The sequence below is a fragment of the Gorilla gorilla genome, chromosome 22 (assembly GCF_029281585.2).
Source record: "Gorilla gorilla gorilla isolate KB3781 chromosome 22, NHGRI_mGorGor1-v2.1_pri, whole genome shotgun sequence".
NCBI lineage: Eukaryota > Metazoa > Chordata > Mammalia > Primates > Hominidae > Gorilla > Gorilla gorilla.
In genome coordinates, this window is record NC_073246.2 from 24654730 (window position 1) to 24679426 (window position 24697).

Sequence of the window (24697 nt, forward strand, 5' to 3'; positions counted from 1 at the left end):
GGGAATACACAGGATCTCTCCCACTCCCAGTACCATAAAGAATGAAGATATAATGTCATCAGTTGAGGGTTATGATAAAATTAACACTGTGTATCTGAGGTTGAAAATAAATCAGAAGTAGATATCACAGGGATGTCTCTGAAGGACTTTTAGGTAGTCTAGTGGTTGTAATTCTTACTATTTATGGAATGCAGTTCACTCACCATTTTATGTATTTGTCATTGCATGATCACATTCCTGTGTGTAAGAGTGACAATTACAATATATATTAATTGGTATGACCTGGGCCTCTAATAATCACAATAGATGGAGGCTAATCACAATAGATGGAGGCTATAAAGAACGATTACAGTCATAGTGGACTATAGTCTTAAAAATTCCCTGTAAACATATAGATTACATTATCATTAAATATAAAGTAAAAATACTATTACAGGGTTTACTACTATGTAGAACTTATATAGACAATGGTATAGGATATCTGTGTTTGAAATATGTACTTGCAGGAAAGTAAGACCTCTGTAATTAAGCTAGCAACAATCATGTAATTGATAGCATTAGAATGTGTTTAGTCATACAATATCTGCGTATTTTATTTAACATTGCCTTTAAGAAATATAAACACGAAAATGAATTGATTAATTATATGTTGGTTAATTGGTTTTATTACATTTAAGAGGTTATGTCTATCAAAAGTCACCACTAAGAGACTGAAGGACATTGACTAGAAGTCCAATCATAAGACATATATCCAACAAAGAAGACCTATACAGAAGACATAATTATCTAAATAAAGATATATTGTCTGAGCATGGTGGCTCATGTCTGTAATCGCAGCACTTTGGGAGGCTGAAGCAGGAGGATTGCTTGAGGTCAGGAGCTCAAGACCAGCCTGGCCAACATGGCAAAACCCATCTATACTGAAAATATAAAAATCATCCAGGTGTGGTGGTGATACCATGATCCAGGCAGGAGGCACAGAAATTCTAGACAGAAAAGGGCAGTTCCCTGAAAAAGCCCCACTTCAAGCCAAAAAGCCTGAGACTGCAGCCCAAAGTGAGAACTTACATCCCTGTTTTCCTGCTCGAATGTTGACGCTTCCAAAACCACACTGACCATCCTTTGCCTATAAAAACCCCAGGATCAGCTGGTAGAGAGAGAAAAAAACAGCTGGACTATGACTGGATGTTGGAGAAAAGCAGCTTGACTTCAGAGGGACAGCCTGAAGGTATAACTTTTGAGAAGAATCCATCAGGAGATGGCTGGAGTTCAGTGGAAGGCTATTTTTCTGCCTTATCCCTTTTTCAGCTTTCCTTCCCACTGACAGCCACTTTCATCAGCAACGAAAATTCCCTGTGTTTACTATCCTTTATTTCTCCTGGATGCCAGACAAGAGCTCGGATGCCACAATATGGATAGAAAAGACTGTCACGCTTTCTCTTTGCCCTCGCTGGTGGAAGGCAGCCGCCTCATGTGAAAAGGCAGAGGGCCCACTGATCTGTTAACATGTAAGCCATCTGCAGACAGCAGAGCTAAAAGCAGTGTAACACTCCCTCTGGGACTTCAGGGGTCACAGGCACCACCCCAGATGCTGCCGTGGGGCCTGCATAGAGTTTGCTCCTGCCAGCACCTAAAAGTGCTCACCCTGGCTCCTGCACCCACTCACCTGCATGCTCCCCGACATGAAGGGTGGAACACAGCGGGTCTGAGTGAGTGGCGTTCACCCCTGCCAGCACTGAAGCTGCCAGCTAGTTTCAGTGTGTTTGTGCACTCTGGTTCCCGCTTCATTCGCTCATAGTCTCCCTCCCCCGAATAAGCTGGCTAAGCTAGGCACCCCATCTCGAGTCCTGTGAAGGGGTCAGATAAATATCCTGCTTCAGTGGTGTGCATCTGCAATCCCAGCCACTTGGGAGGCTGAGGCACAAGAGTCACTTGAACCTGGGAGGCAGAGGTTGCAGTGAATCAAGATTGTGCCACTAAACTCCAGCCTGGGCCATAGAGCAAGACTCTGTCTCAAAAGTGTACATGTGGGAAACCAACACCATATTCAAGAAAGTCAACATATCCATCAGCCCCCAGATTTTTCTCATGAGCCTTTAAAATACTTTCCTCAAACTGGTTGATAGACTTCTTAAAAAGTTCTTGCTTGTTTATGTATAGTTTTTTAGTCAATTTCAGATAGATTGTATTGTAATTTCCAATTGCAATTTTTGATTTGGAAATTTCTCCTTGAAGCACAAACAGTTTTAATTTATGTATTTCTGAAATTCTGTTATTAGGTAGTACATATTTAGAGTAATTATGTCTTCTTGAAGAACTGACTCCTTGATCAATATGGAAGGGTTTTCCTTATCATTAGTACTAAGATATTTTCTGAAATCGATTTATCTGATATTAACATATGCACATTCTTTTGATTAGTTTTATCATGGTAACATTTCCTATCCTATTGCTTTTAATCTATTTTGTTTTTATGTTTAAATTGAGTTTTTGTAGGAAGCATTAAGTTATTATTTTCTTATTTGATCTTTCAATCTGGCAATTTAATTGTCATGTTTAGAGCACATATATTTAATATGATTATTGGTATAGTGTTTGAAATCTATCATCTTGATAATTATCTTAAAGTGATTCCTTATGTTCTTTCTTTCCTTGTACCTCTTTCTACTGTAATTTTTTTTTTTTTTTTTGGCTTACTTGAGTATTTGTTTCAGATTCTATTTTATCCCTGTTACTGGCCTATTACTTTAACCCTTACTTCTGTTATTTTAGTTGTTGCTTTACAGTTTATAACAAACATCATTACTTATAAAACTTAACTCTCAGCTGTGTATCGTGACTCACGGCTGTCATCGCACTTGGGAGGCCACGGTGGGTGGATCACCTGAGGTCAGGAGTTCAAGACCAGCCTGACCAACATAGAGAAACCCTGTCTCCAATAAAAATACAAACTTAGCTGGGCATGGTGGTGCATGCCTGTAATCCCAGCTATTCGGGAGGCGGAGGCAGAAGAATCACTTGAACCTGGGAGGTGGAGGTGGCGGTGAGCCGAGATCGCACCATTGCACTCCAGCCTGGGCAACAAGAGTGAAACTTTGTCTCAAAAAAAAATAGTCAACTCGCATTTAATATGTTACCACTTTTTTTTTTTTTTTTTTTTTTTGAGACAGAGTATCCTTGGGTTGCCCAGGCTGGAGTGCAGTGGCACGATCTTGGGTCACTGAAACTTTCACATTGTGGGTTCAAGCGATTCTCCTGCCTCAGCCTCCTGAGTAGCTGGGCTTACAGGCGTGTGCCACCACACCCAGCTAATTTTTGTATTTTTAGTAGAGACGGGGTTTCACCATGTTGGCCAGGCTGGTCTCAAACTCTTGATCTCAGGTGATCTGCCCACCTTGGCCTCTCAAAGTTCTGGGATTATAGGAGTGAGCCATCATGCCTGGTCTATGTTACCTCTTAAAATATAGCATAAGACTCTTAAAATAGTATGCTTCTGTTTACCTCTTAGCAGGCTCTGTGCTATAAAAATTTGTTTATACACATTTTATTTCTTCCTATATTATAAAGTTCAGACTACATTGGTATATGTTTTGTTTAAAACGTCAGTTGTTCTTTTTAATATTCAAATAATAAGAAATAATCTTACATAGTTACCAACCGTTACCATGTTATTACTCTTAATTCATTTTTTTCCTTTAATATTTCCATCTAGTTTCATTTTCTGTCATTTTTAAGGGGTTCCTTTTCATTTCTGGTGATGGTTAATACTGAGTGTCAAATTTATTGGACTGAAGGATGAAAAGGATGAAAATTGAACCTTGGTGTGTCTGTGAGGGTGTTGCCAAAAGAGGTTAACATTTGATTCAGTGGGCTAGGAAAGGCAGACTCACCATAATCTGGGTGGGCACCATCTAATCAACTGACAGTGAGGCCTGAATATAAAGAGGGAAGAAAACATGAAAAGGCTAGACTGGCCTAGCCTCCCAGCCTACATCTTTCTCCCATGCTGGATGCTTCCTGCCCTCGAACATCAGACTCCAAGTTCTTTAGTGTTGGGACTCGGACTGGCTTCCTTGCTCTTCAGCTTGCAGATGGCCTATTGTGGGACCTTGTGATCAGGATTTGTTCTAGAGAAACGGAATATTAAGGATGGAATTCTTTCATTGGTTTTGGGGTTTCTGGAGTGGCTGGGACACAGGGCACTAAGTCCCTAGACTGCACACATCACAGGGACCCTGGGCCTGGCCCATAAAACCACTTTTTTCTCCTAAACCTCTGGGCCTGTGATGGGAGGGGCTGCCACAAAGGTCTCTGATGTGCCCTGGAGACATTTCCCCCATTGTCTTAGTGACTAACATTTGGCTCCTCCTTACTGATGCAAATTTCTGCAGCTGGCTTGTATTTCTCCTCAGAAAATGATATTTTCTTTTCTATTGCATTGTCAGATTGCAAATTTTCCAAACTTTTATGCTCTGTTTCCCTTTTAAAACTGAATGTGTTTAACAGCACCCAAGCCTTCCACCAGAAACCCTAAATCATCTCTCTCAAGTTCAAAGTTCCACAAATCTCCAGAGCAGGGCAAAATGCTGCCAGTCTCTTTGCTAAAATACAACAAGAGTCACCTTTGCTCTAGTTCCCAACAAGTTCCTCATCTCCATCTGAGACCACTTCAGCCTGAATTTCATTGTCCATTTCATTATCAGCATTTTGATCAAAGCCATTCAACAAGTCTCTAGAGAGTTCCAAACCTCCCCTCATTTTCCTTCTTCTTCTGAGCCCTCCAAACTGTTCCACACTCTACCTGTTACCCAGTTCCAAAGTTGCTTCCACATTTTCAGGTATCTTTTCAGCAGCACCCCACTCTACTTGCACTAATTCACTGTATTAGTTCGTTTTCACACTGCTGATAAAGACATACCCAAAACTAGGCAATTTACAAAAAAAAAAGAGGTTTAATGGACTTACAGTTCCCTGTGGCTGGGGAGGCTTTACAATCATGGCGGAAGGTGAAAGGCATGTCTCACATGGCAGTAGACAAGAGAAGAGAGCTTGTGCAGGGAAGCTCCCATTTTTAAAAAAAATAAAATTCTCCATTTATTTAATGTGTTTAACCATTTATCTGGATTTTTGAAACTATGCACTAAAATTATAATAATACAATTCATGTAGTTGTATTCTAATTCTAGCATCTGTGTCATATGCAGTTTGGTTTCAACTGGATTATTTTTCTCTATATTTTCCTTCTTCTTTGATTGTCCAGATAGTGTTTCTTAGATGTCAAAGCTTGTGAATTTTGCCTTGTTACTTGCCCAATATATTTGTATTTCTATACATATTCAATTTTATTCATGGATACAATTAATTTATTTGGGAATAGTTTAATCATTGGGGCTTTGCCTTTAAGATTTGTTAGGTATAAACAGGGAAGTGTTTAATCTATAGCATGTTATTACAAATACCTGAGGCAAGAACCTTCCGAGTACTGTAACCATACTCTGTGAATTACAATGTTTTTCAGCTGGTTGATGTAAATAGGATATTTCCATCCATATATGAGCATCTGATCCTGTTTTTTCTCCTCTTTTCACCTGCTTCTTTCCTCTGGTATTTTCTTTAAGCACATGCGCCAATCGGTACTCTACTGAACACTAAAGGAAAACTCTGTGGTCTTCTTGAGTTTTTTAGCTGTACAGGTCTTTCCTCTCTACTATTCTATCTTTGGAACTCTTGGTGAGTAGGATTGCCTAACTCTCAGCTCTGCCTTCACAGTTCAGGGCTTATCTGGGGTCTGCCTGATTTTCCCCCTCCATGAACTACAAAGTGGAAACCCTTTCCAGGTGGTTAAATGAAATAATTTAGGGTTCAACTTGTTCATTTCCACCTCTCAAATATCGCACCTGTTGTTTAAACGTCCAAAACTATTATTTTATGTATTTTCTCAGTTTATTTTGTTTTTGTTTTCCATCTGGGAAAGTAAATTGGGTGGCCTCCTTCTTATCTTAGCCAAAGGTGGAAATTCCTATGACATTGTGTCTTGACACTAAAAACAAAATTGTGAATTAGTAGTAGAGAATCTTGTAACTAATATGAGATAACATACTGCTGACCTGAGTTGTATTGTGAGAACAGATGAGTAAGAATAGGAAATCTCTTTGATTATGTTTGGATTGTAGGTAGAAAACTTAGATCAAGTGAAATTGTTAAATATGCGATGGAGCCTGATATTCACCATAGCACACAATAAAGATGAAACAAGTTTGTAAAAATGTGAAACACTTCAGTCCAGTTGGCAAATAGCTGCTTCATCAATCTTCCCCCAAATCTCCAGCTGACCTAGCTACTGAGCCTCTCTCCCCATACCTCCCCAACTTCAGATTCTAACAAGGTTAACCTTGCATAACAGGTATTCCAGGAAGCTGCTTTTTCTCTCTGCCTGGGACCAGGAATCTTTCCAAATTATGACGATTGTACCATACTTAATGTTAAATAGTTTCCTATGGCCCCCATGATGATGCTTTTTGTGTTATTTTATTCTCAAACTCCTGGAGTATCTCTTTATTTAAATACTTCTTTAATAATTTAAATAAAGTAGTATTTAAATAAAGACAGTTTATTTATCTGAATTCTTCATTTAAATACTTCTTTCTTTAGAAAACCAAGCATTTCTAATAAGCCTTTCTATTAAGTTTAACTGTCCTCCAGATTTTACTATTTAGCCTGTTTCCTGAGTCCTGTGTCGTGGTGACACGTTCAATTGTTCATGAAATCCAGCCTGACTGAAAATTCAATATATTATGCAATCTGTTTTCTCAGTTAGAAAACTATAAAGAACAAGAGATCCCATGTTAATAGTGTAGGGTCAAACTTTAACATGATGAATAAAGTTAGGGAAATAAATAGCAAACCAGTTAAAATTCATTTTGGAGCTCTATTATTTTCACTTCTTCATTTTTTTTTCTACTTTTCTCTAACTTTTCTGTCCCTTTATTTCCCATGTTAAGAAACATAAGTTTCAGATATTTTTATTCACTTACTAAATATTACTGTGCTGGCAGCAGCTTAATATTACATGTCTTTAAGAAATAGTTGCATTTTAATAGTAGTTCTTAGAAATTAGAAATTTTATTGGGCCCATATAAATTAATTGAAAGTTGCATTCCAGGAACAGTGAGAAACAATGAGCAAGGTGTTTAAAAACTCATTCTTGGACATATATCTTAAATTATTTTACTTAGATGCAGAAAGAGAATTCCACTTAATTCCAGGGAAGTATACAGCACTAGAAATCTCTTTATGGAAGACAAAATTCAATCTATGAGGTTATTGCATGTGATTAATAAACATAAATCTCTATATAACACAGATATCCAAAAGCATTAAAACTTCATGAAGCTTAATCACAACTGTGATAGTTAATGTTACTTAAAGTGTTATATTTATTTTACCAATATATCCAAATATACTGTATATTTGATTTTTTGTTTATTTTGCTTTTGTTTTACAGTTTGGAATTACCATTGAAGTTTACCTGATGGGTTTGTTTTTCTCAAATTACAACATGTCAAATTGCTTTTACTATTATCAATTAATTAATAAATCAATACTTTGCATGAGAAGAAATAACTGAATAAGAAGATATTCAAAAGCCACTATAAGTTATGTCAACATTTTTCATGTTTTCAGTTAATTTAATTTTGACCTTCAAATTGCAAGGAATATTCCACTGAAGTTTTGAAATTTGAAATTAAACTAGTAAAACCCAGCATATTTTGCATTTGTTGGATTCTTAAAACTATGTGTCCTTTGAAAGTGTAAATTCAACACAGTGTTTGAAGTTTCAGACATTTTTGTAGTCATTTCAAACATATTGTCGACCATATAAAAGGTTATGCTTTGCCCTCAGTCCATGCACAGAGAATTCTGATTGATGTCAATGGGAGCCATGTGCAAAGTTTGCGGGCACTGTAGTTTGAAACTTTATGGTGTTTTCAGAATATCTTTGAAGTCTAGTTTCTGTGAAAAATATAAAGTTTAAAGAGTAGCTCTTCAGGGCTTATTCTTATCCACAGAGAACATGTTTAGATTGCCTGTTTTAAATGCCGAGCTAAGCTGAAATTTCAAAAATCTAGTATGCGTTTGGAGTGGTTAATTACAAAAGAATTATTCCATTGAGTTCAATTGCTAGACTTGGAGACAATGGTGGCAAATCTATGTTGGTAATCTATCTTTTTATACATTTGATTCTGCTGCAATAGTGAAAGGTATAAATTGCTGTTCAATTTAAGGCTAAAATTAACTATATTGCTACCATTAATTTTTTATTTAAGTATCTTCAACAAAGCAAGTAGAATCACTTTTGCATTGACAAATTCAATACAGGTTGATTTTTGCATTATTACTGAGGAAAGATATTAATTGGTAACAATGCTCTATTATTAATTAAAATTTATTTTTGCAAATATGTTCCAATGAAAAGTATTTAAGGCTAAGTTAAGGAAGGATAATTTAAACCCATTTCCTAAAATTCATAATATTTTCTTGGACTTGCAGACTGTGGAGTAAAATGCATATTATATAGAAATAATTTTATCAGAAAGAAATAATTATGTTATAAAAGTTATTCAACATATTTTTCTATTTCAAGACACAACTGTCATTTTCAAAATCAAATTCACTAAAAGGTATTATGTTTTCTAAAAGACCACGGTTTCCATTTTGCAGTATAATTAATTTGTGCTTAAAATTAATGAAATCTGTGAGTTTTTTCTAAAGCATTCTTTATAGTTCTGGTACCTAAGAATAATTTGCACAATGCAGGCTTAATGTCCTTGATAGGTCATCTAACATGAGCCTAATAATCCATCTCACTGTAACCGGAAGAAAGTGCCAAAGCAACACTCAAGAAAAGAGATTCATTTGGATGAAAACGAAAGCACAGGAAATAAACATTCAACTAGGAAATAAACATCATGGTGGGGTTTTAGATTTGACTAGAATTCATGAAGTCCTTGCCCATGCCTATGTCCTGAATGATAATGCCTAGGTTTTCTTCTAGGGTTTTTATGGTTTTAGGTCTAACGTTTAAGTCTTTAATCCATCTTGAATTGACTTTTGTATAAGGTGTAAGGAAAGGATCCAGTTTCAGCTTTCTACATATGGCTAGCCAGTTTTCCCAGCACCATTTATTAAATAGGGAATCCTTTCCCCATTGCTTGTTTTTCTCAGGTTTGTCAAAGATCAGATAGTTGTAGATATACGGCGTTATTTCTGAGGGCTCTGTTCTGTTCCATTGATCTATATCTCTGTTTTGGTACCAGTACCATGCTGTTTTGGTTACTGTAGCCTTGTAGTATAGCTTGAAGTCAGGTAGTGTGATGCCTCCAGCTTTGTTCTTTTGGCTTAAACCCCAAAAGCAATGGCAACAGAAGCCAAAATTGACAAATGGGATCTCATTAAACTAAACAGCTTCTGCACAGCAAAAGAAACTACCATCAGAGTGAACAGGCAACCCACAAAATGGGAGAAAATTTTCTCAACCTACTCATCTGACAAAGGGCTAATATCCAGAATCTACAATGAACTCAAACAAATTTACAAGAAAAAAACAAACAACCCCATCAAAAAGTGGGCGAAGGACATGAACAGACACTTCTCAAAAGAAGACATTTATGCAGCCAAAAAACACATGAAAAAATGCTCACCATCACTGGCCATCAGAGAAATGCAAATCAAAACCACAATGAGATACCATCTCACACCAGTTAGAATGGCCATCATTAAAAAGTCAGGATACAACAGGTGCTGGAGAGGATGTGGAGAAATAGGAACACTTTTACACTGCTGGTGGGACTGTAAACTAGTTCGACCATTGTGGAAGTCAGTGTGGCGATTCCTCAGGGATCTAGAACTAGATATACCATTTGACCCAGCCATCCCATTACTGGGTATATACCCAAAGGACTATAAATCATGCTGCTATAAAGACACATGCACACATATGTTTATTGCAGCACTATTCATAATAGCAAAGACTTGGAACCAACCCAAATTTCCAACAGTGATAGACTGGATTAAGAAAATGTGGCACATATACACCATGGAATACTATGCAGCCATAAAAAATGATGAGTTCATGTCCTTTGTAGGGACATGGGTGAAGCTGGAAACCATCATTCTCAGTAAACTATCGCAAGAACAAAAAACCAAACACCGCATATTCTCACTCATAGGTGGGAATTGAACAATGAGATCACATGGACACAGGAAGGGGAACATCACACTCTTGGGACTGTTGTGGGGTGGGGGGCGGGGAGAGGGATAGCATTGGGAGATATACCTAATGCTAGATGACGAGTTAGTGGGTGCAGCGCACCAGCATGGCACATGTATACATATGTAACTAACCTGCACATTGTGCACATGTACCCTAAAACTTAAAAGTATAAATAAAATTAAAAAAAAAGATTTGACTAGAATTCACTTTTAAGACAACTTAAGAACATAAAACAGGGAGAAGTTTAAAAAATAAAAATACAATAAAGATATATTTGGGTTACTTTTCACTGTTGTATACCATAGAAAATCAGATTTTCTGCTGTCTCAACAATACTTTCAATCGGTTATTGATAACTGAGTAAATAATTGCTGTACAAGACTGTCGATATCAGGCTGGGCATGGTGGCTTATGGCTGTAATCCAGCACTTTGTTAGGCCAAGGTGGGAGCATCACTGAGGCCAAGAGTTCAAGACCAGCCTGGGCAATATAGCAAGATCCTCTATCTTAAAAGATTGCAAATCTTTATTTTCTTCAATGCAGACTCTCTACTGCAGACTCTCTACGTAGCCATTTGTACACCACATATTTCCAGATAATCAGTCTGTCTTCACTCCCATTATCCAATTACTTCCATAGTATACATTTCCGGGGAGATAGTTTCCTCAACTCATGAGAATTTTGAGTTATATCAACTCCTAAGACCATGAGAATCTATTCTCCCACAGTAACTCCTCATAAAGGTATTCTTTTATACCCCTTTTTTTGAGATGCCAATGAACGTATCGTCAATTTCGTGTATTTTTTTTTCTTTAAATCATTTAGAGCCATTGACTTCAAGCTACCGTTTTTTTTCTGCTCTATAAACATTATCAGAATCAAGAAAGTACAACATCCTGGCTACATTCTTATAATTTAAGGAGTACTGGGAAAAACAGAGAGAATAACAAACATTTTTATCTCAAATAATCCGTACAAAGAAAAGCAAAGTGATGGATCCAATTCAGATACAGAGAAAAAACTAACCCTTTGAATTAAAAAAAATTCCAGTCTCATGTTCTGTTAATAACAAGAGTTACATCAGAAAGTGAAAAGTGAATTTGAGAATAAAATTTGAAAGCACTACACATAAAAATTAGGTACCAGTGAAAACAGTAGTGAACAACTATTGTGATGTACTATTATTTCATCACATTTTTTTTTGAGACAGGGTCTCACTCTGTGGCCTAGGCTGGAGTGCAATGGTGTATTCATGGCTCACTGCAGCCTCAACTTCCTAGACTCAGGTGATTCTCCCAGCTCACTCTCCCAAGTAGCTGGGACCACAAGCACATGCCCACCTAATTTTTTGTATTTTAATAGACACAGGGTTTTGCCATATAGCCCAGGCTGGTTTTGAACTCCTGGACTCAAGCAATCTGTCCCCCTCGGCCTCCCAAAATTCCGGGATTACAGATATGAGCCACCACTCCAGGCCTCATCACATTTTTAATTGCATACACAGTAGTGATACTCCCTCACCCTCAATTCTGTTTTTTTCCATTTTTATAAAATACGCAACTACACACACCAGAGACTATCTTAACAAATACATTTCTGGCCTGTGTTGTCACATAGAGTAAGTGCAATGGTTTGAATGTCATCACCAAAATTCTTGTTGAAATTAATTGTCAATGCAACAGTATTGGGAGGTAGGGCCTTTATGAGGTGATTAATGATTTATGCCATGAACGCATTAATTATCACTAGAGTAGGTCAGTTATTGTGAGACTGGGTTAGTTATAAAAATGTGTTCCATCTGATTTTTTTTCTTTCCATCTCACGTGCTCACTTCTGCCTTCTACTCTTCTCCCGTAAGATAACCTTGCCTGATATCATTGCCATCTCTTTAACTTCCAGTCTCTAGAACCATGAGCTGAATAAACTTCTTCTTCATTAAATAAATTACTCAGTCTTTGGTATTCCATCATAGCAACAGAAAACAAACTAGTATATTAAGAATACCATGAATGGTAGCATAATCTGGATCAACATTATCCAAAGTAAGTAAGGTCAAGTCAGGTCAAAAGTACTATAGGACTGTGGAAATAAACAAAGACCAACCAAATGACAATAAGTAAAGACTATGTATTTGAATCTTGCTGTACAAAGTGAGTCAGCCACAGCCACTTGCGTTGTGGTAAAGACTCAACGTCATGCAGAGGAATGGCAAAGCTTCATAGTGGAAACATGAAGGCCTTCCCTGATTGGAGACTATTAGCATGAAAGAGCTGTGAGTGGGCTAATTAGAAGCCAGACATTATTTGTGATTGATTAGGGGCACATAGTTGCCTTTCCCTATCTCTCAAGTTGCTTTGGTCATACATTGAAAATGGGGACAAAAATTTAGAAAATTGTCAAGTCCTGGCCATTTTGGGTACAGAAGTTATTGTTTAGCTTTCTGGACCAGTAACTAGAGATAACAGTAAGACTACAAGTCTGATGTATAGATAGCAGATCATCTTCCTGGGTTGCTTTCTGTAGACAATGGGTTGGTCCCTTGGGCAGATTCCTGCCCAGATTGTGGACCAGAGTTAGTTCTATTTTTAAATATGGTGCCTAGCCATTGTCTGTTTCTATATCCACTCTCTCTAAATATTGACATTAGTGGTTCTGTCTTGTGCTTTCCTGGTTCTATAATGCTTACAATAAAACATTGTGTTTTTAAAGAGAGAGAAAGCTTGTCACTCATTCATTCTGCCAGTACATTTGAGGTCGTATTATTTTCTATACAAAAATCTAGGTTTCTGTTACAAACATTACTAAGAGAGTCAACCTAGCCTCATAACTAAGTACATGGTTCCAGGTCCAGATTGTCACTCCCTGAGTGATCTTCAAAAATTCATGTAACATCCAGTCCCACAGGTTTTTCATTGAATAAATGGGGTGATCAGTAGCTACTTCACAGTGTTGTCAAGAAGTAAACAAATTAATACCTCAAAGCCTTCAGAATGTTGTACAGCACATTAGAAGTGCTCTTATTATTTAGAAAAGATGCTGTATAGCTTAGAGGAATGGATCCTAGAATGCGAGTAAAGAACTTTTTGCCACAGTAACCATAACTTTGTCCCTCTGAAAAAAAATGACAATGATCACAGGATTGGCTTCATAATAAATATAAAAATCTATAGGGCATACATGTAATACTAGCATTGTGGGAGGCTGAGGCAGGCAGATTCTTGAGCCAAGGAGTTTGAGACAAGCCTGGGCAACATGGCAAAACCTTGTCTCCACAAAAAAGTACAAAAATTGGCCAGGTGTGGTGGTACATGCCCGTAGTCTCACCTATTTGGGATGCTGAGGTGGGAAGATCACTTGAACCTGGGAGGTTGAGGCTTCAGTGAGCTGTAATCGCACCACTGTACTCCAGTCTGGGCAATAGAGGTAGACTTTGTCTAAGAATAATAAAAGATAAAATAAAATTTCTCAGGGAGTGTGTGGGAGGGAGGGGAGGGATGAAAAATTACTTATTGTATACAATGTACACCATTCAGATGATGGGTACTCTGAAAGTCCAGACTTTATCACTATACAATTCATCCATTTAAGCAAAAACCAGTTGTACCTCTAAAGCTATTGAAGCAAAAAAAAAAAGTTTAAAGTTTCTTATAACTATAGCATTTCTAAGTTCTGACTTTGTGTTCATGTATCTAACTTTGCTATCAGAAATCTAGACCAAAGAAATGGAATCTTTAGCACAGATAAATAGATGTAGTTATGTATGAATAAATATAAATCTTCTTTGAGATTGAGCATGAACAATTTCTAAGAACAACAGAACAAGTTTTAGATATATTTTCTGGTGATGCTCTTGGGTTGTGTTATTTGGTTTCAATCGCTCTAACCACCATGACTCAGACCAGATGCTCTTAATCCTGTCTGAGATCCCAAACTTAAAAATAAATTTGGCAGCTAAAATTCTCTCTGAGTTTTCAGTAGTTGTTGGCTTTATTTTTTAGTTCGGTAATAAGCCAAAAAGAAAAATGAAGATGTAATAAATCTAGGGAAATTCACTTCCAAAAGGGCACCAACTGAGTACACGCAGTTTACTGAAAAATTTTAAATTAACAATATACACAATAAATACATAAAAATGGACAAGTATAACAGTATCTACTATATTTCCAATTAAAGCAGAGCATAACTGCTCCCACTTGTAAGTGAGAACATGTGTTGTTTGGTTTTCTGTTCCTGCATTAGTTTGCTGAGGATAATGGCTTCCAGCTTCATCCATGTCCCTGCAAAGGACAAAATCTCATTTTTTATGGCTGCATAGTATTCCATAGTGTATACGTACCACATTTTCTTCATCAAGTCTATCATTAATGGATGGTTGGGCTTATTCTGTCTTTGCTATTGTGAGTATTGCTGCAGTGAACACGTGTGCATGTATCTCTGTAATAGAATGATTTACATTCCTTTGGGTATACACCCAGTAATGGGATTGCTGGGTCAAATGGTATTTCTGGTTCTACATCTTTGAGGAATCACCACACCATCTTCCACAATAATTAAACTAATTTACATTCCCACCAAAAGTGTAAAAGCATTCCTATTTCATGCAACCTCACCAGCATCTGTTGTTTCTTGACTTTTTAAAAATTGCCATTCTGACTGGCGTGAGATGGTAACTCATTGCAGTTTTGAGTTGTGTTTCTCTAATAATCAGTGATGATTGGCTTTTTTTCGTATGTTTGTTGGCTGAATGAATGTCTTCTTTCAAGAAGTGTCTGTTCATGTCATTTGCTCGCTTTTTGATGCACTTGTTTGTTCAGATGGTTGTAGATGTTTGGTCTTAATTCTAAATTCTCTATTCTGTTCCATTGGTCTATGTGTCTGTTTTTGTACAAGTACCATGTTCTTTTGTTTACTGTAGCTTTGTAGTATAGTTTGAAGTCAGGTAGTGTGATGTCTCCCAGTTTGTTCTTTTTGCTTAGGATTATCTTGGCTATATGAACTCTTTTTTGGTTCCATAATGATTTTAAAATAGTTTCTTCTATTTCTGTGTAGAATGTCAATGCAATTTAAGAAGACTATCATTGAATCTATAAATTACTTTGGGCAGTATAGCCATTTTCACAACATTGATTATTCCTATCTGTGAACATGGAATGTTTTTCCATTTGTTTGTGTCCTCTCTGATTTCCTTGAGCAGTGGTTTGTAGGTCTACTTAAAGAGATCTTTTACTTCCCTTGTTAGTTGTATTCCTAGATATTTTATTCTCTTCGTAGACGTTGTGAATGGCAGTCTACATGAATGTTAATTCAAGATTTGGATCTCTGCTTCTCTGTTGTTGCTGTATAGGATTGCTTGTGAATTTTGCACATTGATTTTGTATCCTGAGACTTTGCTGAAGTTGCTTATCAACTTCAGAAGCCTTTGTGCTGGGATGATGGGGTTTTCTAGATACAAGATCATATCATCTGCAAACAAAGACAATTTGATTTCCTCTCTTCCTATTTGAATACTCTTTCTTTCTTTCTCTTGCCTTATTGCCCTGGCCAGAACTTCCAATATGATGTTAAATAGGAGTGGTGAGAGAGGGCATTCTTGTCTTGTGTGAGTTTTCCAGGGGAATACTTCCAGTTTTTGCCCATTCAGTATGATATTGGCTGTGGGTTTGTCATATATGGCTCTTATTATTTTGAGGTATGTTCCTTCAATACCTAGTTTATTGAGAGTTTTTAACATGAAGGGATGTTGAATTTTATTGAAGGCCTTTTCTTCATCTATTGAGAAAATTCTTTGGTTTTTGTCATTGGTTCTGTTTATGTGATGGATTACATTTATTGACTTGCATATTTGAACCAGCCTTGCATCCCAGGGATGAAGCCAACTTGATCGTGGTGGATAAGCTTTTTGATGTGCTGCTGGATTTGGTTTGCCAATATTTTATTGAGGATTTTTGCATTGATGTTCATCAGGGATATTGGCCTGAAATTTTCTTTGTTTGTTGTATTTCTGCCAGGCTTTTTTATCAGGATGATGTTGGCCTCATGAAATGAGTTAGGAAGGAGGTCCTCCTTTCTAATTGTTTTGAATAGTTTGAGAAGAAAGGGTATCAGCTCCACTTCATATCTCTGGTAGAATTCAGCTGTAAATCCATCTGGTCCTGGGCTTTCTTTGGTTGTTAGGCTATTTATTACTGTATCAATTTCAGAACTTGTTATTGGTCTATTCAGGGATTCAACTTCTACCTGGTTCAGTCTTGGGAGGGTATATGTGTCCAGGAATTTATCCATTTCTTCTAGATTTTCTCATTTATTTGCATACAGGTGTTTACAGTATTCTCTGATGGTTTTTTATATTTCTTTGGGGTCAGTGGTGATGTCCCCTTTATTATTTTTCATTGTGTCTATTTGATTCTTCTCTCTTTTCCTCTTTATTAGTCTAGCTAGCAGTCTATTTTATTAATTTTTTCAAAAGAAAAAAGCTCCTGGATTTATTAATTTTCGAAGGGCTTTTCGTGTCTCTATCTCCTCTAGTTCTGCTCTGAGCCTGGTTACTTCTTGTCTTCTGCTAGGTTTGGAGTTTGTTTGCTCTTGATTCTCAAGTTCCTTCAGTTTTGATGTTAGGATGTTGATTTGAGATCTTTCTATCTTTTTTTGATGTGGGCATTTAGTGCTATAAATTTCCCCTGAACACTGCTTTAGCTGCGTCCCAGAGATTCTGGTATGTTGTGTGGCATTTTCTTGATTTCTGCCTTCATTTCATTATTGACCTGAGTCATCCAGGAGCAGGTTGTTTAATTTCCATGTAATTGTGTGGTTTTCAGTGAGCTTTTGAGTTCTAATTTGATTGTGTTGTGTCTTAGAGACTGTGTGTTATGATTTCAGTTCTTTTGCATTTGCTGAGAAATTTACTTCCAATTATATGACCAATTTCAGAGTAAATGCCATGTTATGCTGAGAAGAATGTATATTATGTTGTTTTGTGGTGGAGAATTCTGTAGGTGTATATCAGGTCCACTTGATCCAGGGCTGAGTTTAAGTCTTGAATGTATTTGTTAACTTTCTGTCTTGATGATCTGTCTAATATTGACAGTGGGGTGTGTTAAAGTCTCCCACTACTATTGTGTGGAGTCTAAGACTCTTCGTAGGTCTCTATGAACTTGTTTCATGAATCTGGGTGCTCCTGTATTGGGTGCATATATGTTTAGGATAGCTCTTCTGGTTTAATTGACCTCATTACCATTATGTAATGCTCATCTTTGTCTTTTTTGATCCCTGTTGGTTTAAAGCCTGTTTTGTCAGAAACTAGGATTGCAACTCCTATCTTTTTTCTGTTTTCCATTTGTTTGGTAAATTTTCCCCCATCCCTTTATTTTGAGTCTATATGTGTCTTTGCATTTGAGATAGGTCTCTTGGATACAGCACACTGATGGATCTTGACTTTTTATCCAGCTTGCCATCTGCACCTTTTAATTGGGGCATTTAGCTCCTTTACATTAAAAGGTTAATATTGGTATGTGTTAATTTGATTCTGTCATCAGGATGCTAGCTGGTTATTTTGCAAACTTGTTCACATACTTGCTTCATAGTGTTATTGGTCTGTGTACTTCATTGTGTTTTTGCAGTGGCTGATAATGTTCTTTTCCTTTCCATATTTAGTCCTTCCTTCAGGAACTCTTGCAAGGCAGGCCTGGTGGTGACAAATTCTTTCAAAATTTGCTTGTCTGAAAAAGATCTTATTTCTCCTTCTCTTACGAAGCTCAGTTTGGCCAGATATGAAATTCTAGGTTGGAAATTATTTTATTTATGAATATTGAATATTGGACCCTAATTTCTTCTGGCTTGTACAGTTTCCTCTGAGAGGTCTGCTGTAAGTCTGATGGGCTTCCCCTTATAGGTGACCTGGCTTTTCTCTCTGGCTGCCCTTAACATATTTTCCCTCATTTCAACCTTGGGGAATCTGACAGTTATGTGTATTGGGGTTGATCTTCTGGTAGAGTATCTTATTAGGGGTTCTCTGGATTTCCTGAATTTGAATGCTGGCCTGTCTTGATAGGTTGGGGAAGTCCTCCTGGATGATACCTTGAAGTGTGTTTTCCAACTTGGTTCTCTTCTCCCCACCTCAATCTTTATTAGAAAAAAATTATGGATACACAACAGATGTATACATTTTTGGAGTACATGTGAACTGCTTATACAAGCTTACAATGTGTAATGATCAAATATGAGTAATTAGGATATCATTAACTTCAAACATTTATTATTTCTTTTTGTTCGGAACCTCCAAATCATCTCTTCTTGCTATTTTGAAATATATAGTAAATTATTGTGTGCTATGGTGGCCTTATTGTGCTATCAAACCTTATATCTTATTCCTTCTATCTAACTGTATTTTTAACCAATTAACAAGCTCCTCTCCATTTTCTTCCCCACACTACCCATTCTGGCCTCTGGTAATGACCATTCTATCCACTACCTCCATGAGATTTTTTTTTTTTTTAGTTCTCACATATGAGCGAGGACATGAGATCCATACTTGGCTTATTTAACTTTACATAATATCTTTCAATATCATCTATGTTGCTTCAGATGATAGACTTTTATCCTTTTATGGCTGAATAATATTTGATTGTATGTATATGCCACGTATTCTTTATCCATTCATCTACTGGTGGACACTTAGGTTGTTACCATATCTTGGCTATTTTGAACAGTGCTATAATAAATATGGGAATGCAGATATCACCTTGTTATACAAATTTTCTTTCTGTTTGATGCATACCCAGCAGTGAGATTGCTGGACCACACAGTAGTTCTCTTTTTAGTTCTTTTGAGAAACCTCTATGTTTTTCATAGTGGCTATACTAATTTTCATTTTCACTAACAGCATACAAGTGTTCCCCCTTCTCCACACTCTCACCAGCTTTTGTTATTATTTGCCTTTTTGATGGTAGCCATTTTAAATGAAGTGATACGATATGTCACTGTAGTTTTGATTTGCATTTTTCTGATGATTAATGATATTGGACAATTTTCATATATCTGTTGGCCATTTGTGTGTAACCTTTTAAAATGTCTGTTTAGATCTTTTGTCCATTTTTAAATTGGACTATTTGTATTTTTGCTATTGAGTTGTTTGAGTTTGTCATGTACTCTGAGTATTAGCCTCTTGTCAGAAAAATAGTTTGCAAACATTTTCTTCCATTCTGTATGTTGTCTCTTCACCTTCTTGTTTGCTTTGCTGTGCAGAAGCTTTTTAGCTTGATGTAATATTGTCAATTTTTGCTTTGCTTGCCTGCACTTTTGAGGCTACACTCAATAAATCTTCCCCTAATCAATGTCCTAAAGCATTTCTCCTGTGTTTTCTTCTAATAGTTTCACAGCTTCAGATTTTACATTTAAATCTTTAATCTATTTTGATTTAATTTTTATATATGGAGAGAGATAGGGGTCTTGTTTCATTCTTCTGGACATAATTATCCAGTTTTCCTAGGACCATTTATTGAAGAGACTCTTCTTTCCCCAAGATGGGTTCTTAGTGCCTTTGTTGAAAATGAGTTGACTGTAATGCATGGATTTATTTCTGGGCTCTCTACTTTGTTCCATTGGTCACTGTGTCTGTTTTTATGCCACTATTATGTTATTTGGACTACTATAGCTTTGTAGTGTATTTTGAAGTTAGATAGTATGTGATGCCTCCAAGTTTGTTCTTTTTTTCAGAATTGTGTTAGCTATTCGCAGTCTTTTATGATTCCATATACATGCCAGGATTTTTTTTTTTTCTGTGAAGAATATCATTGGTATGTTGATGGGGATTAGGCATTTTAAATGCATTTTTGACTTAATATTTTCCATTTGTGATGGGTTTATTGGGATATAATTCCATGTTAGTTGAGGAGCGTATTTACATAAGTGTGTATGTGTATACACACACATATAATCTCCAGTTATTTCATCAGCCTATATGTCTCTAATCTTACAGCACATATAAATTGTTACAGATATTTTTATTGTCCTCATGTATTTTATATACCATTTACATGCTATTACCCATTGTCTTCAGTTAACATCTCATAGAGCACTGATGCTCTCTCTTCATTTTTGTGTGTGTAGAACTCTGTCTTTAGTAAGTAAACATTTTTGACCAGGCACTTAAAGTTTTGATTAAACATATTAATTTATCCATGCTCATTTCTATTTTATAGCACGTTATTAATTTAAAAATTAAGTCAACTGGGCTTTACACTTAAAGATATCTCAACAGAAGCCAAAGGTACTATACATCAAAAAACAAGAAATGATTTTTTTTTGTAACATTTTAACTTATATTTTAACTTTCAGTCACAATTGGGAGACTTATGGCCTTTTAGGGTTTTCCAAATCATCTAAGAAACAGTGATTTCAAATAAGTTTCATCTGTGATCCTGCCCAGCAGAACGATGTGGGTAATTTAAAAATTACATGCCATGATCAATCTGCTGAGAATTTCCTCTATTACATTCACTGACATTTCCACAGTGCACAGACACATTTGTAAGATAACTTTGTACGATGAAATGAATTAGATTAATGGAAGAGAAGAGGAGTCCTAAATCCATATAGGCATATTTTGTTGAAACTATTTCTGCAAGTTCTTTTGACAGAAGGAATTCTTCTTTAAATGTCATACTGAAAACTACAAAAACAGACTTGTCCTGATTCTGAGTATACTCACAAGAGTGTTTCACTCATCCACTCTTAGAAAACATTTAATAATCAATTGTAGTACATTAAATTCTATTTGTGTGATATGAAATTTAAGAGAGATATTAGAAAAACATGCCTAATCAAACATTTATTTTATTGGTTTTAACACTACACCAAACACATTTCTATTTTACTAATAAAAATTTTTATTCAAAGACATTTTTCTCAGATACTGGGATATGTAATTATATTACAGAAATAAGTCTGATTGATAGATTCAGAAACGTTTAAATGGAAGAAAACCAATAATCTCTCATGTAACTTGCCTGTGGTATAGAGCTAGTTATGCCAAGACTAGTTATAAGATGGTTTTATAATTTTACATTTTTATTTTATACTATGTCTTATACGTATTTATGAAGGGATAATTCTTTTGCCTTCAGTTTAGTTTAAACCTTGTTTTGCTTATGACATATAATACAGCGTTAGCTCTAAATGATTTACTGATTTGTCTTTTTAAAAATATTTCTAACCTTTATATAAGAAACAAAAATAAATATACATGTAAAATGAAGCACTTTGAATCACATTGTTGTCATTAATATTAGAATTATAATAATATTTAATAGTGGTTTATATGAGCTAATATGAATGTTCAAAAAATGGATTGACTCATGCTAAACACTCACTAATTGCTAGATCTGGACTTATTTTTTTGCTGTTGCTGTTTTATGCTGCTGTTGTTTTATCACTATTTTATTGTTGTAGTCGTTGCTGTAAAACAAAGTAATACATAAAAATAAGATGAACGTGACCTTAGATCCAGCTTAACATTTAATTATCTGACCTAAACAAACTGCTCAACTTTTGTAGGAATCAATTTCTGTCATGTATGATACAAAAAACCTGGAGTATATAACTTGGAACAAAATATCCTATGATAAATAACTGTATTTCCCATAGGTCATTATTTTAAAGAGTTTTCTTGATAATATTTTGAAAGTTGAGTATATACCTCATGAGGTACAGGTACATATAACCTCAAATACAAAGAAAAAATACTACAAAAATAAACATTAAATAAAACATTTACTAAAAATAAAAATTACTAAATGCTGTGACAAAATTTCATCAGTGAGTATTTTCACTTGTTTGAAAATTATAGTTTCTGAATTGCATAGTTTGGTAGCCATGTTGGACAACAAAAGAATAAGCCTATTTTAGATTATCATTTTGTAACATGTTTTAATGAGACTGCCTCTCATATTTGGAAAAAAATGTAGAAAATATTTCTGGTCAATAATGTTACACTTTAATTCCTTGGAGCATACTTTGCTATTAGGTCTATATATTTACAACAGGACACAATCACAATGCCAGTTAATGCTATTACTATTTTCAAATAATATACCATTCTTCATCCATAAAATCTATTTGTGTTTTTTAGCTTTATTGAAGTATAATAATATATTACAAAATTTCACCCATTTAACTTATTCATGTTGATGTTTGGACCATGTTTTCTGTTTGTTTTAGGTTTGGTTAAAAAAGTATTACTTTACTGAGGTATAATTTATATCCAAAAACCTTTACATTTTTAATTTATACAATTTAAATATAAATCTGAAGTTACATATGTTCTGTATTTAAATATTACTAATTATTTGAAAACAAAAAAAGTCACAAACTTTACATAGCAAAGTTCAGCTGAACAATTTTCTTAAGAAGAAATATATATAAGAGTAAAAAAATCAGACAAAAAAACTGCTTCTAACAATTCACATGTAGTGTATGGTGGAAAGCTCTATAGATTGTCTTCACATAAAATGCTTTAAAATTATAAAAGCCAAAATAATGTCCCTTCATTACATCACAGACTTGTATATTTCTACGTATTCCTGTATTTACTTTTCACCACCTGTGCTAAAGTGTCAATATGTCATCATTACGTTTTACAAGCAAATTGGCCCTTTCAAAATCATTGGTCTCTGTGTACTAATGACATTTATAAGTTCTTATTTTGTTTATATATCTATTTACATGTTAATAATGAGCTATGATAATATTTCTCTTTTCCCTTGTTGTATAGTAAAATATAAACTATTTAGGGCCTGGTGCAGTAGCTCATGCCTGAAATCCCAGCAATTTGGGAGATCAGTGAGGGGGGATTCCTTGAGCTCACGAGTTTGAGATCAGCCGGGGCAACATGGTGAAAATCCATCTTTATGAAAAAAAAAAAAAGCAAAAATTAGCCTGGTGTGGTGGTGCACACCTGCAGTCCCAGCTGCTCCAGAAGCAGAAGTGGAAGAATCCTTTCTGCCAGGGAGGAAGAGATTGTAGTGAGCCAAGATGCCTGGGTGACAGAGTGAGACCCTGTCTCAGAAAAACAAACAAACAAAACCTAGTTAGGATTGTTTATTTTTTCCCAAGCAAAATTATTTATTTATTTTTTATTTATTTATTTATTTTTATAAATTTAGGGAATATAATTGCAGTTTTGTTACATAAATATATTGTGCAGTGTTGAAGTCTGGGCTCTTAATCATCACCTGAATAGTGTACATTTTACCAATTGGGTAATTTCTCATCCCTCACCTCCTCCTACCCTTCCACCTTTCTGAGTCTCCAATGTGTATTATTCTACTCTCTGTATCCACGTGTACATAGTAATTGGTTTATTTGAGATTATTGCTTTCTTTGCTATTACCCATGCACATTCTACATTTACCTCTTCACATCAGATAATCTCCTATTTCTATTTTATAAAAATACTGAATGTATGAAGAAATACAGGACTTTTATCTTAGTCCAGTATTTCTCCCAAAACTGTAAACATTAAGTATACAGTCTGAATATTAAAATTAAGTAAATGGACACAGAAAGTTTCTTAAAAGTTCAATAAAGGTCATATATTCAAGTAATTAACAAAGAAAAATGATTACATACACATAAAAGCAAGTAGAACATATGTTTTAAATTTTTTGAGTTTTACTTACTCAGTTTTATATATGCTGACAGTGAAACACATACTTCCTAGTTTTCAGTAGAAAAAATAAAGAAAGAAAGGCACGTGGGGGTATGGTTATTATTAGAAATTAATATAGCAGCTGCCATGCATACCAAGGCATTCCTCAATAATATTATCCTCAGGTCAAGACTTGCTCTTTGTCATATGACAATACTTATTTCTTCTAGAAACAGGGGAAATATTATTGTCTTATTAGGTCATAATAGGGGTAGCAAGGCTTGTTTCAAGAAATAATATATCTAAATAACAGCTTAGGAGGGAACAAATATATAAATTATTATCTTCATTGTTTACATTCTACTCTAAAGCAAGATAATTCTTTCCATTGTTTTGCAATTAGAAAAATAAATAAAATTATTGTCAATACTTACTTTTTTTTTTTTTGAGAGGAGTCTCACTCTGTCACCCAGGCCGGAGTGCAATGGCACAACTTTGGCTCACTGCAACCTCCGTCTCCCAGGTTCAAGCGATTCTCCTGCCTCAGCCTTCTGAGTAGCTGGGACTACAAGCGTGCACCACTATGCCCAGCTAATTTTTCCATATTTAGTGGAGACGGGGTTTTACCATCTTGACCAGGCTGATCTCAAACTCCTGACCTCAGGCAATCTGCCCACCTCAGCCTCCCAAAGTGCTGGGATTACAGGTGTGAGCCATGGCGCCAGGCCATCAATACTTCTTAATGGGAAGAATCTATAATCAAATTGTATCAATAAAGCTTG